Here is a 12,639-nt window from a genome sequence, read left to right as displayed (position 1 = left end):
ATGAGTGCCAGAATATAGTTGCTTTAAATGAACTTTGGTTTTAGTCAAGAGAAAGAAGTCGTTAGTGAATTTTAAATGGGAGGGGAATTATTTTTTCAGAAGATTAATCTGGAGAATGCATGCACACTTGAAATGGGGAGAGAGTAGGAATGGGATAAATAGTTGACCAGACTAGGTCTTATTGTGATGGTGATAAGAACAAAGTGGAAAAGGTGGATTTAAGAAATGTTTTGAGGAATAGTTTATAGAGCAGCATGAGGAAAGAATGAAATTTAACTCAGGTGATCAGCCTAAGTAATTTAGAAAGGTTAGAAGCTCCATTGACGTAGGTGATGGGCAGGGAGCTGAATTGTCTGGGATTAGAGTGGAAGAGAAATTGATCATGAGGTTGGTTTTAGGTGTAAATTTGAAATGATGTCCAAGTAGAAATTCTTGTTGGTTGGTTGATTGGCTTGTTTGTTCCAAGTCTGTGATTGTTTATTGAGTACTTATATTGTGAAAGGCACTGTTCTGTAAGAAGAAACATGGACATGTGGATTTGGGAGTCACTGAAATAAAAATGAGAGAAAAATCCTTTGAAGGTAAATAAGCTGGCGAATGGAGAGTATAGAGAGAAATTTAGAGAGCAGAGGAGTCAACTGTGAGGGAATACCTTCTGTTTGAAATGGAAATGGAGGAACCTAAAGTAGAAGCAGAATTTATCAGAAATATTGGAGTAAAAGGGAGGAAACAGTCTGGGGTCCTGGGCACTTTTTTTAAATTTTATTTTTTTATTTAATTTTATTTATTTTTTTTAAAGATTTTATTTATTTTACAGAGAGAGACAGCGAGAGAGGGAACACAAGCAGGGGGGAGTGGGAGAGGGAGAAACAGCCTTCCCGTGGAGCAGGGAGCCCCATGCGGGGCTCCATCCCAGGACCCTGGGATCATGACCTGAGCCGAAGGCAGACGCTTAACGACTGAGCCACCCAGGCGCCCCCTGGGCACTTTTTTTTAAAAAAGAGGAGAATTTCAAAAGTAAGGTGTACTTGCTACTTTCAGCATGGATATTGTTCTTAGGAAGTCATTCTAGGAAAAGAACAGAAGACAGATTTCCTAGTCTTATTGACCATATGTGGAAATGGAGGCAATGGAAATAGAGTATTTATTCTAGAAGTCTTGAGAAGTCAGGAAGAAAAGAAATAGAACATTAGCTATAGAGGATGACTGGGCCAAGGAAAGATTGTTTTCATGCTCACAAGGGCAGAATCCGTGAAACTCTTGGAAATGGAGATGTGCTGGGAATAATTGAGGAAACAAGGCTCGAGGAAAAGAAAGGTAATTTGTAAACATATATTTATAGTATAAGTCTCCCCTCCTGTATGATGCTGAGAGTAGGGACCGTTTCTGCCTTTTTTTACCACCAGACACTCAGCACTTGGCACGGCACCTGCAAGGTCGTAGCTGTTCAGTAAAATTTGTTCAGTGAATGAATGCATTACATACGGAGTTTAGTGAGGATCCCTATTTGTCTGAGACCTGAAGAGTGTATGAAAGATTTTAAGTTGGTAAAGAAGTGTTGGAAGGATGGAAGAAGAGCTGGGGAAGCTCATGCTGATTGCCCATCTTTTCAGTAAAGTAGGCAGGCAATTTATTTACCAGAAGGATCTGGTGCAGTTAAGGCTTAAGGGAAGTTGAAGAGAGTGTAGAGTAACACTTACTGGAAAGATGCTAAGGAGTTCACCTAAAATAAATAAAACGATTGCTAAGCTATGGAATGATTACAATTTGATCATTTATTGAGAGCCTAGCATATACCAAGCACTATAATTAATACTTTACATGCATCGTCTCATGGAATTCTTTTTTTTTTTTAAAGATTTTATTTATCTATTTGACAGAGAGACACAGCGAGAGAGGGAACACAAGCAGGGGGAGCGGGAGAGGGAGAAGCAGGCTTCCTCTGGAGCAGGGAGCCCGACGTGGGGCTCAATCCCAGGACCCTGGGATCATGACCTGAGCCAAAGGCAGACGCTTAACGACTGAGCCACCCAGGCACCCACCGTCTCATGGAATTCTTAAAATAGTCCTAGGGAATAGGTATTATTTAGGTCTCGTTTACTAATGAGAATATAGTACTAGGCCATAAATTTGTAATTGGCTAAGTCAGCACTTTATATTGCTTTTTCTTGTGGCCTTAGAGCAGAAGCAGAAAGGGCAGAAGGTAAAATTTATTCAGGTTCAGGAACTGGCAAAACAGGCATACTGTTACTAAATCCTTCCTGTGTTCCTTATTTCCTTTAATCTCACAACAACACTGCAAGGTAAATATTAATCCTCCTTTTATGGAGAGTTTAATGAGTTTTCCCCAGGTGGCAGAGGTAGTACATCCCCAGTTAGAACCCAGTCTATTTTATTCCAAACCCTGTGCTTTCCCCAGTACTCTCAAGAAGAAGAATAGATAATGTTGTTTAGATAGACATTGGTGTGACCAACCATACAGACTTAAGAGGACACAATTAAGAACAGAGGTTTTCAGTTTTATTTAATCACCTGAGCTTCAATCATATCATCAATTAAAATGGGGACAATAGTAATGCCTGCTAAAGCGTTGCAAAGAATTAAGTAGATACATGAAATACTATGTAATCTATAAAGTGTTAAACCAATATTAGTTAATAATAATTTAAAAACAATAAATATTATTCTATAATCATTCACATGTTTTCTCAATGTATTTATAAACCTTTAACTTGTAGACTGAAACCTTAATAGTTTAGTAATTGGTTATGTTAATTATAATAATTGATTATGTTTTTGGTTTTCTTTCAAAGCAACTGTGTTTTGCTTGAATATTCACACCAGTGATATCCTAAGAAAGTAATTTGAATGCAATAAAAAAGAGTTGCAAAAAAAGTCTAATCTCACTGTTGTTCTTGGGTACCAATTTTAAGGTACCTTTAGCAGTTACCAAGTCATCTGGAGTATATTTTTTTAAAGTTTTGTGCAAAACTTCTGTTATATTCTCTCTTCTTAACATTTTAATGTATGATAAAGTTGTGTGCATATTAAGGGTATATGTCTTTTTTTTTTTCAATTTTTTATTCTTATGTTAATCCCCATACATTACATCATTAGTTTTAGATGTAGTGTTCCATGATTCATTGTTTGTGCATAACACCCTGTGCTCCATGCAGAATGTGCCCTCCTCAATACCCATCACCAGGCTAACCCATCCTCCCACCCCCCTCCCCTCTAGAACCCTCAGTTTGTTTTTCAGAGTCCATCATCTCTCATGGTTCGTCTACCCCTCCGATTTCCCCCCCTTCATTCTTCCCCTCCTGCTACCTTCTTCTTCTTCTTCCTTTTTTTTTTTCTTAACATATATTGCATTATTTGCTTCAGAGGTACAGATCTGAGATTCAACAGTCTTGCACAGTTCACAGCGCTTACCAGAGCACATACCCTCCCCAGTGTCTATCACCCAGTCACCCCATCCCTCCCACCCCACCCCCCACTCCAGCAACCCTCAGTTTGTTTCCTGCGATTAAGAATTCCTCATATCAGTGAGGTCATATGATACATGTCTTTCTCTTTTTGACTTATTTCGCTCAACATAATACCCTCCAGTTCCATCCACGTCATTGCAAATGGCAAGATCTCATTCCTTTTGATGGCTGCATAATATTCCATCGTATATATATACCACATCTTCTTTATCCATTCATCTGTCGATGGACATCTTGGCTCTTTCCACAGTTTGGCTATTGTAGACATTGCTGCTATAAACATCAGGGTGCACATACCCTTTCGGATCCCTACTTTTGTATCTTTGGGGTAAATACCCAGTAGTGCAATTGCTGGATCATATGGTAGCTCTATTTTCAACTTTTTGAGGAACGTCCATACTGTTTTCCAGAGTGGCTGCACCAGCTTGCATTCCCACCAACAGTGTAGGAGGGTTCCCTTTTCTCCGCATCCCCGCCAACATCTGTCATTTCCTGACTTGTTAATTTTAGCCATTCTGACTGGTGTGAGGTGGTATCTCATTGAGGTTTTGATTTGGATTTCCCTGATGCCGAGCAATATTGAGCACTTTTTCCTGTGTCTGTGGGCCATTTGGATGTCTTCTTTGGAAGAATGTCTGTTCATGTCTTCTGCCCAAGGGTATATGTCTTATCTCCATGCCTTCCATTGCATTTGGAATACAAATTTTAGATAACACAGTATAAGAATTAATATTTAAACATTGACTCGAGCAGGTTGGACTTGATTTCATGAATTGTCAAGAGGCTAGCTAGTCAAATTTTCAATTAAATTATGTAGTTTGTTAAGCCTATTGTTCGAATAAAACAGATGTTATTATCCCTCCCCCCAACACTATTCTGGAAAAAATTAACTTTAGTAAGTAATTGCTTTTGATATTCTACTCCAAATGCTTTTCAATTCTTAAATTATGAAAATGAGGTAAAAAGTAGAAGACTTAAACTTTAATCATTTATTTATAACTGTTGTCTTATCAGTGATACCTTATGGATTGGGTTGTATTAAAATGACATTATCCGGCATTTTAAAAATCAGGTTAAAATTTTGTTGTTCATGTATGCATTGCTTTTAGGAGAGAAGGACAATAAGACGGTACCAGTTTAACGTTTCACAGAGTATGTCTTAATTACCATGTATTGGTGGTAAATTGTCTCCAAATAAATTGGGTATGAATAAGTTCTAAAATGGGTCAGACTTCTGATACTGAGGGATATTTTTTTTTCCTGTTTGGAAGATTTATTAGTTAGGAACTCTGAAGGGCCTGGTATGTGGAGAAGGTATATTCTTGGCTTTCTTAACCCTTTATGTCTCTATCATTCATCATATTCCTATAAATCTTGATTTTTTTTTGTTTGTTTTACTTAAAAAAAAAAATACTTGGCATCATCTTTCCAGTTAGTTTACTTCTGTATAAAGTAGGATTTCATTTCATTGAAAAAAAATAACCAAATAGCTATTTTGCACCTGTCAACCTGCATTTCTCTTTATAGTAAGAGATTGTAAGTTTCCATGGCTGTGGGGACTCTGAGAATGATTGTGCCTTAAAGGTGTGGTTATGGTTGTATTCAGCTCAGTCAGAAATGTAGGAACCCTAATCAGGTAAAACATCAAGGGATGTTTACTCACGAGGAGGTCTAGATGGTTAATGTTTTGGACTGGCAAAAATCCTAGTGAAGAAAGGCTTTTAAGTAAGAATATAGGTTCAGCAAAGGATGAGGCATAGATACTCAGGTTAAAAAATTTGGGTGTTGGGGATGATATTGATGAGGGACCCTAAGAAGTAGATTGCTTTTTGACCTAGGATCCTCAGAATAAACTTGTCATTTTCTTTTGTACTGTCTCAGGTATGTCCAGGCTAACCTGTCTTTTTCTGGGTGGCTATGTTAAGAGTGTATTTTATTCAGCCATTTAACAAATATTTATCGAGTATTATGTCCCATACATTCTTCTAGATACTGGAGGTATAGCAATGAACAAAATAGACAAAAATATCAACCCTCTGGAGTTTATATTCTGGTGGGAGAGATGCAATAAAGAAATAAATATATTACATATTTTTGGTGATAGATGCTATGGAGAAAGTTTTTCAGAGAAGATAGGGAATGTAGTTTTGAATAGGGTAGTCAGGGAAAACTTAAAAGATGACATTTTAACCACAGCTTGAGTTTGGTTGTGCATAAGAGCTCTAGGCTTGGCATTATTGTTACTTATCATATCTTAGTGCAATTGGAATGAGCAAATGTTGGTATTTACTATTTTACAATGAAGAAAACTTGTGGCAAGGAAAACAGTCCAAATGTATCCAGAAACACTGGATTTTAGAACCCTTAGATACTGTGGTTTGGATCTCTGGAAGTTGAGCTGTAGTGAAGCCAGATTTAGTCCAGAAGTTAGTGGTTCAGGAGAGGCCAGCAGGAGACAATGGAGCACCCTTACAGGTTGAGGCTGACTCCCAGTCTGTAAGACTTGGGCAAACTTCGTAGAAATCAGGCGAGAAGCCAAGCCTTAGTGGGCCTTTGCGTATACCAAGGCCTATACTGAGCCCACTGCATCTCAGGTTTCAGACCCTTTGTTTTGGAAGGTTATGGTTGTAAATGAGGTATCAGGCTTTGTGATCACTCTTGGACTGACTGGGGCTTTCTCAGGCCTTTGATCCCGATAGCTTAGTGGGGTAAGTAGAGTAACACTCAGATAATCACACCTAGACCTGAGGATACCATGAATTAGTCAAGGTCCTGAAGTTTGAGAAAGGGAAAGATGATTTTCCTGCTAAAATCTCAAAAGAACTCTGGCTATCTTTTTATCCAACCACTGGAAAAATATTCCAAAGAGAGATGATTGATGTCTATAATATTGTCCATCAGTCTTGAGCTAAATTAATCCTGTTTAAGCTACTACGTCCTTTAATTTTTCTCCACATCTTCATACCTAAAGGCCTTTTATTTCAGCTTTTCTCTTTTTCCTTTGCATTGGTTCAGACTCACTGTCTAACACTTCCTCAACTGTTCCGATAGATTCCTATATGTCATCCTCATTCTCTGAATTTTCACATAGACCTCAAAAAAGTAAATATCATTCCTTTCACACTTAAGTCCTAGCCCTGCCTCTGGCAGATCAGCTTTGTCATCACCATGCAAAAAATCCTAGCTTTCTCTCTCTCCAACTGTCTTCTTCTCCTTCCTTGGGCAATTTTTTAGTGAGAAATTCTTTTTATAAATAAACACTTATTTCCCATAGCCTTTCAAAATAAACTGCATGATGAAAATTCATTTCAGATATGCTGCATAGTAATATTAAAAACTCTGCAAATAAATTGTATTTTATCCTATTAGATTTATTCAGACAGTGCAGTGGGAATCAAAGCATTTGTCAGAATGAGTAAATATTTATGAAACAATACATCATTGTCATTAGCTTAGGTAGTGGCTAAGTGATATTGTTTAGTTAATGGATATATAAAGGTAAAATCAGAATGATAACTGACATTTCACTGGAACTATGCATTAAAGACATTTTTATTTGTATAACTGTGGTAATTTAGATCTAATGATAATACTTTTTTTTTTTTTTTAAGATATTATTTATTTGACAGAGAGAGACACAGCGAGAGAAGGGAACACAAGCAGGGGGAGTAAGAGAGGGAGAAGCAGGCCTCCCGTGGAGCAGGGAATCCGATGCAGGGCTCGATCCCAGGACCCCAAGATCATGACCTGAGCTGAAGGCAGACGCTTAAGGACTGAGCCACCCAGGCGCCCTGAATGATAATACTTTTAAACATATTTAAAGATGAACTGTGCTTTCTTTCCCCTTTGATGGTTTTAAATTTTATCACAGATGTGATGTTTCTCTACCCAAATAGGGAAGAAAAAATGTATGTTGATAAATTCTCTTGGATATGAATTTCATCACACTTACACTTTTAATTCTACCTTCAGTTTTTAAAACCATTTAAAAATTCCCCTTGAAAGTATTTATTTAGGAAATCAAAAATTTAAGACATAGTCTTTTTTTTTTTAAGATTTTATTTATTTACTTGACAGAGATAGAGATGGGGAGAGCAGGAACACAAGCAGGGGAGTGGGAGAGGGAGAAGCAGGCTTCCTGCCGAGCAGGGAGCCTGACGTGGGGCTCAATCCCAGGACCCTGAGATCATGACCTGAGCCGAAGGCAGTTGCTTAACGACTGAGCCACCCAGGCGCCCAAGACATAGTCATTTTTATCAGTTTATTTGAATATAATATTCACTAACAAAAATGATTTCACTCAAGATGATTGAACAAGAGATTATGAACTATTTTTCCTCATTTTCCAGGAAATGTCCCATTCTTTCTGTCTTTAAAGGTGGGGGTGGTTCCTCTTTTTGGCTAATGTTACATGCACTTTGGTTTCCCTTTCTTCTCACTTCCTGGTATGCCTATATTAACTTACCAGGAAAGCCTTGACTCTCCTACTTGCTTTGATGTCTGGGTGTCCTCATTCTTTAGTGATACTGTGACCACAGAAACACTCTACCTTGATCGTTGGAGTTTCAAGGATGTCATAACGTTAGCTTAAGGCTACTTCCTGTCCCGTTATTGCTTCCTTATCCCTTGGAAAGCATTGCCTTGGCCACACATGAATTCAAACGGTATGTTTCTGCAGTTTCTAAATTCTTACTGAAAAGAACTAGAGCCAAGATGATTTCCAAGATATACCCTATGTAAGACATTCTCTGTCTTTTACTGTTGTTCTCCAATTTATGGACCTTCTAGGAATAGTAAAAATAAATAAGTAAATAATCTGTCTTTAATAAGGGCTCTTTCTGATAAGTCAACACTTACAGGTTATTTTAACATTGTTCTATGGTGATGATTATCTGCCACGGTTTTATGTATTTTAATTATTAATTTTGTTGATTGAACCTTGAGGCCTTTTACACAAACGATGCAGTTTGAATGATACTGTGGCAATCCCATTTAGTCTCTGTTTACAACCATATTGTTTCATTTCAGCCAACAATAATAATTCCTTTCTTATGGACTCCATAGCACATATGGTTTACACATAATGTTATTTTAAAAGCTATATTTTTGTTAGATTTAGATGTTGACATTCAAGGTCACTAGCAAAATTTTTTTTTTTTAACTTTTTTTTTTTTTTTTATTTGAGAGAGAACGAGAGAGAGAGCATGAGAGGGGGGAGGGTCAGAGGGAGAAGCAGACTCCCTGCTGAGCAGGGAGCCCGATGTGGGACTTGATCCAGGGACTCCAGGATCATGACCTGAGCCGAAGGCAGTCGCTTAACCAACTGAGCCACCCAGGTGCCCACTAGCAAAATTTTATGTGATTTTTTTAAAAGATAATTTTAGTCTTCCCATAGCATGGATAAATGTATTATCTAGAAAAGAGGGAGAGATTGCACTTTCTGATGATTAGTCTGAATAATCAAGGGGCAGCTAGATGGAATTAATTTCAGTACTACTGGGGATGAATTAGATTTAGTTTAAACAAGAGCCAAAGAAAGCTTCGTGTTTATCATCTAAGGCCCAGCCCCTGTGCTGATCTCTTCCTGAATATCTGAGCCAGCATTGACTACTTCCCTGAACATCCCTTTTAATCTCAACTAGATTTTAAGTGTCTAAGTAGCCAGAGACTCCACCAACCTCTTTGCACTGGATAAAATGCTGTACACCTAGTCTTTCCTTAATATGTATTTGGTTAAATGGTCTTTACTGCTTTTTCGCAACGGGTTTGCTGCCAGAACACAGGTGTCGTGAAAACCACCCCTCAACCTAAACCAGAATGGGAAAGGAAAAGACTCACATCAACATCGTTGTCATTGGACATGTAGATTCGGGCAAGTCTACCACTACTGGTCATCTGGTCTACAAATGTGGTGGGATCAACAAAAGAACTATCAAAAAATTTGAGAAGGAAGCTGCTGAGGTGGGAAAGGGCTCCTTCAAGTATGCCTGGGTCTTGGATAAACTGAAAGCTGAACGTGAACGTGGTAGCACCATTGATAGCTCCCTGTGGAAATAGGAGACCAGCAAGTATTATATGACCATCATTGATGCCCCGGGACACAGAGACTTTATCAAAAACATGGTTACAGGCACATCTCAGGCTGACTGTGCTGTCCTGATTGTTGCTGCTGGTGTCGGTGAATTTGAAGCCAGTATCTCCAAGAATGGGCCGACCTGTGAGCATGCCCTTCTGGCTTACACACTGGGTGTAAAACAACTAATTGTTGGTGTTAACAAGATGGATTCCACTGAGCCACCCTACAGCCAGAAGAGATACTAGGAAATCGTTAAGGAAGTCAGCACCTACATTAAGAAATTGGCTACAACCCTACACGGTAGCATTTGTGCCAATTTCTGGTTGGAACGGTGACAACATGCTGGAGCCGAGTGCTAACATGCCTTGGTTCAAGGGATGGAAAGTCACCCGTAAAGATGGGAATGCCAGTGGAACCACACTGCTTGAAGCTCTGGATTGCATTCTGCCACCAGCTCGTCCAACTGACAAGCCCTTGCGTTTGCCTCTCCAGGACGTCTACAAAATTGGTGGTATTGGTACTGTCCCTTGGGCCGAGTGGAGACTGGTGTTCTTAAACCTGGCATGGTGGTCACCTTTGCTCCAGTCAGTGTTACAACTGAAGTAAAGTCTGTTGAAATGCACCATGAAGCTTTGAGTGAGGCTCTTCCTGGGGACAATGTGGGCTTCAGTGTTAAGAACGTATCTGTCAAAGATGTTCGTCGTGGCAATGTGGCTGGTGACAACAAAAATGACCCTCCAGTGGAAGCAGCTGGCTTCACGGCTCAGGTGATTATCCTGAACCATCCACGCCAAATCAGTGCTGGATATGCACTTGTGCTGGATTGTCACACAGCTCACATTGCTTGCAAGTTTGCTGAGCTGAAGGAGAAGATAGATCGTCGTTCTGGAAAAAAGCTGGAAGATGGTCCCAAGTTCTTGAAATCTGGTGATGCTGCCATTGTTGATATGGTTCCTGGCAAGCCTATGTGTGTTGAGAGCTTCTCTGACTATCCTCCTCTGGGCTGTTTTGCTGTTCGTGACATGAGTCAGAAGGTTGCTGTGGGCGTCATCGAAGCAGTGGACAAGAAAGCAGCTGGAGCTGGCAAGGTCACCGAGCCTGCCCAGAAAGCTCAGAAGGCTAAATGAATATTATCCCCAATACCTGCCACCTCAGTCTTAATCAGTGGTGGAAGAACGGTCTCAGAACTGTTTGTGTCAATTGGCCATTTAAGTTTAATAGTAAAAGACTGGTTAATGATAACAATGCATCGTAAAACCTTCAGAAGGAAAGGAGAATGTTTTGTGGACCATTTGTTTTTTGTGTGTGTGTGTGGCAGTTTTAAGTTATTAGTTTTTAAAATCAGTACTTTTTAATGGAAACAACCTGACCAAAAATCTGTCACAGAATTTTGAGACCCATTAAAACAAAAGTTTAATGAGGAAAAAAAGAAAAGAAAAGAAAATGGTCTTTACTATGTCAAGCTATTCGTTTTCCTCATTAAAAGTTCCAGGATGTGCTACTTTTTTTTTCTTTTCCCTTCACATTTGAATATAGCTGTAGGAATAAAGACATACTTCTCAATTAAAAAGTATAAGGAACATGAAAGATAAAAGATCATAAAGATCAGGAACATGCTGTCATTCTTTCAGGGAACCCCTCCAGCCAGATAATTTGCTCTTCTGACTGTTGCTTATAACGTGGCTCATCCTCAGAGCAAGTGGACCCTGAGTGCCAGGGTGAATGGCTTGTGGTATTTTCTCTTTGTGAAGATAAACCAAAATCCTAAAGGAAAATACTTTCTATACTGTTTGTAGGGTTTATCTACAGTGAAGGAAAAAGTAGCCATCCATAGGGGATATAATGTTTAAGGTTGTTGATAGAGACAAATGAAGTAAGAAAATATTATTCTTTTTCTTAAAAACATATTTAATATTTTAACTGACTCTTAGAAAAGATGACTGATTTGGGGTAAGCTTGCTATCCTCTGGCATAGTTAAGCCATCTGTAGTAATTTGTTAGAATGGGGAATGCTAGCATTTATTGAGTCCTGCAGTGTGCCCGGCACTTTCTGTAAATATTCTTACTTAATTTTCAGGAATTCATCATATGAGAGTAGGTATTCTTATCATTACTCGAATTTTGCAAAGAGACATCCTGAAGCTCAGTGAATTTCCTAATTAGTAGAAGCTGCAAGGTTCACATAATCTTTCTGTTTTCTGGATAGGCTATACCACAAACACTAGATTGCCTTGATGGTATTGTCTTCTTCGCTTAGAAGGATGAAGGATAAATACTGAAAGAAACAGAGAAATAGGCATTGCTAAACACCTAGGTAACTTAATTACTAGGCGAGCCCTACATTTAGCTAAGGGGGAAGAAGATCCCGTGATCCTCATTTTTGGAAAGACATATAATTTTTTTAGACCAGAAGAGCTTATATATTCATATTAATTAAACCCTCTGTATAAATACTAATGTTTTAAGAGGTTGTGAATGAAAAGATATACATAAGACATGACTCATAGCCTTGAGGTATATAGTCTATACTAGACTGGTATCTCAATATAATACAAGTTTTGAATTACCTTCCAATTAAGTATAAGCTTTTTGAGGGGTGAAGACTATGTTTCTTTTTTCAGGTTTAAACTCAAGTAACATTTATTGGATACTTGGAAACCTTTCTCATAACATAATAAATCACTAGCCTCCTGCAGAGTAGTTCAGTAGTTTTGGAAGGCAATGTGGTCTCAAGGGAGAACGTAGTCTTTGGAATCAGACCAGAGCTCAGACCTCATCTGCTTTTTAGCTGTATGGCTGATGAGTCATCCTCTCTCAACTTTGCTTTTCTCATCCCTCAAATAAAGATAGTAATGGCATTGGTATGGAGATTGCATATAATACTCTTAGTGTACTACTTATTAGCACACTAATGTATAGTAGATCATAAAATATTCTTCTCTTGGTTCTCAATGTGGGATAGAAAATGATAAGTACAGTATTAGGGCAAGCTTCAGAGTGAGATACTACATCCACCTAGGGTACTTGCAGAGGGCTTCCTGAGGAAATGGATGCTTGAATTGAACCTCGAAAGAT

The 12,639-nt window shown here is 38.6% G+C and overlaps 1 protein-coding gene and 1 pseudogene across 2 annotated transcripts in view; both read left to right on the top strand.

Moving 5' to 3' along the window:
* Window positions 1–12,639, top strand: part of PRIM2 (DNA primase subunit 2) — a 320,402-nt gene that overhangs the window by 223,372 nt on the left and 84,391 nt on the right.
* LOC110582197 lies at window positions 9,306–10,977 on the top strand (annotated as a pseudogene). Its single transcript, XR_002480430.1, has one exon. The product of XR_002480430.1 is annotated as an elongation factor 1-alpha 1-like (transcript).

The sequence above is a fragment of the Neomonachus schauinslandi genome, chromosome 8, assembly GCF_002201575.2.
Source record: "Neomonachus schauinslandi chromosome 8, ASM220157v2, whole genome shotgun sequence".
NCBI classification, from domain to species: Eukaryota; Metazoa; Chordata; class Mammalia; order Carnivora; family Phocidae; genus Neomonachus; species Neomonachus schauinslandi.
This window is presented reverse-complemented; position numbering and strand designations above follow the sequence as displayed.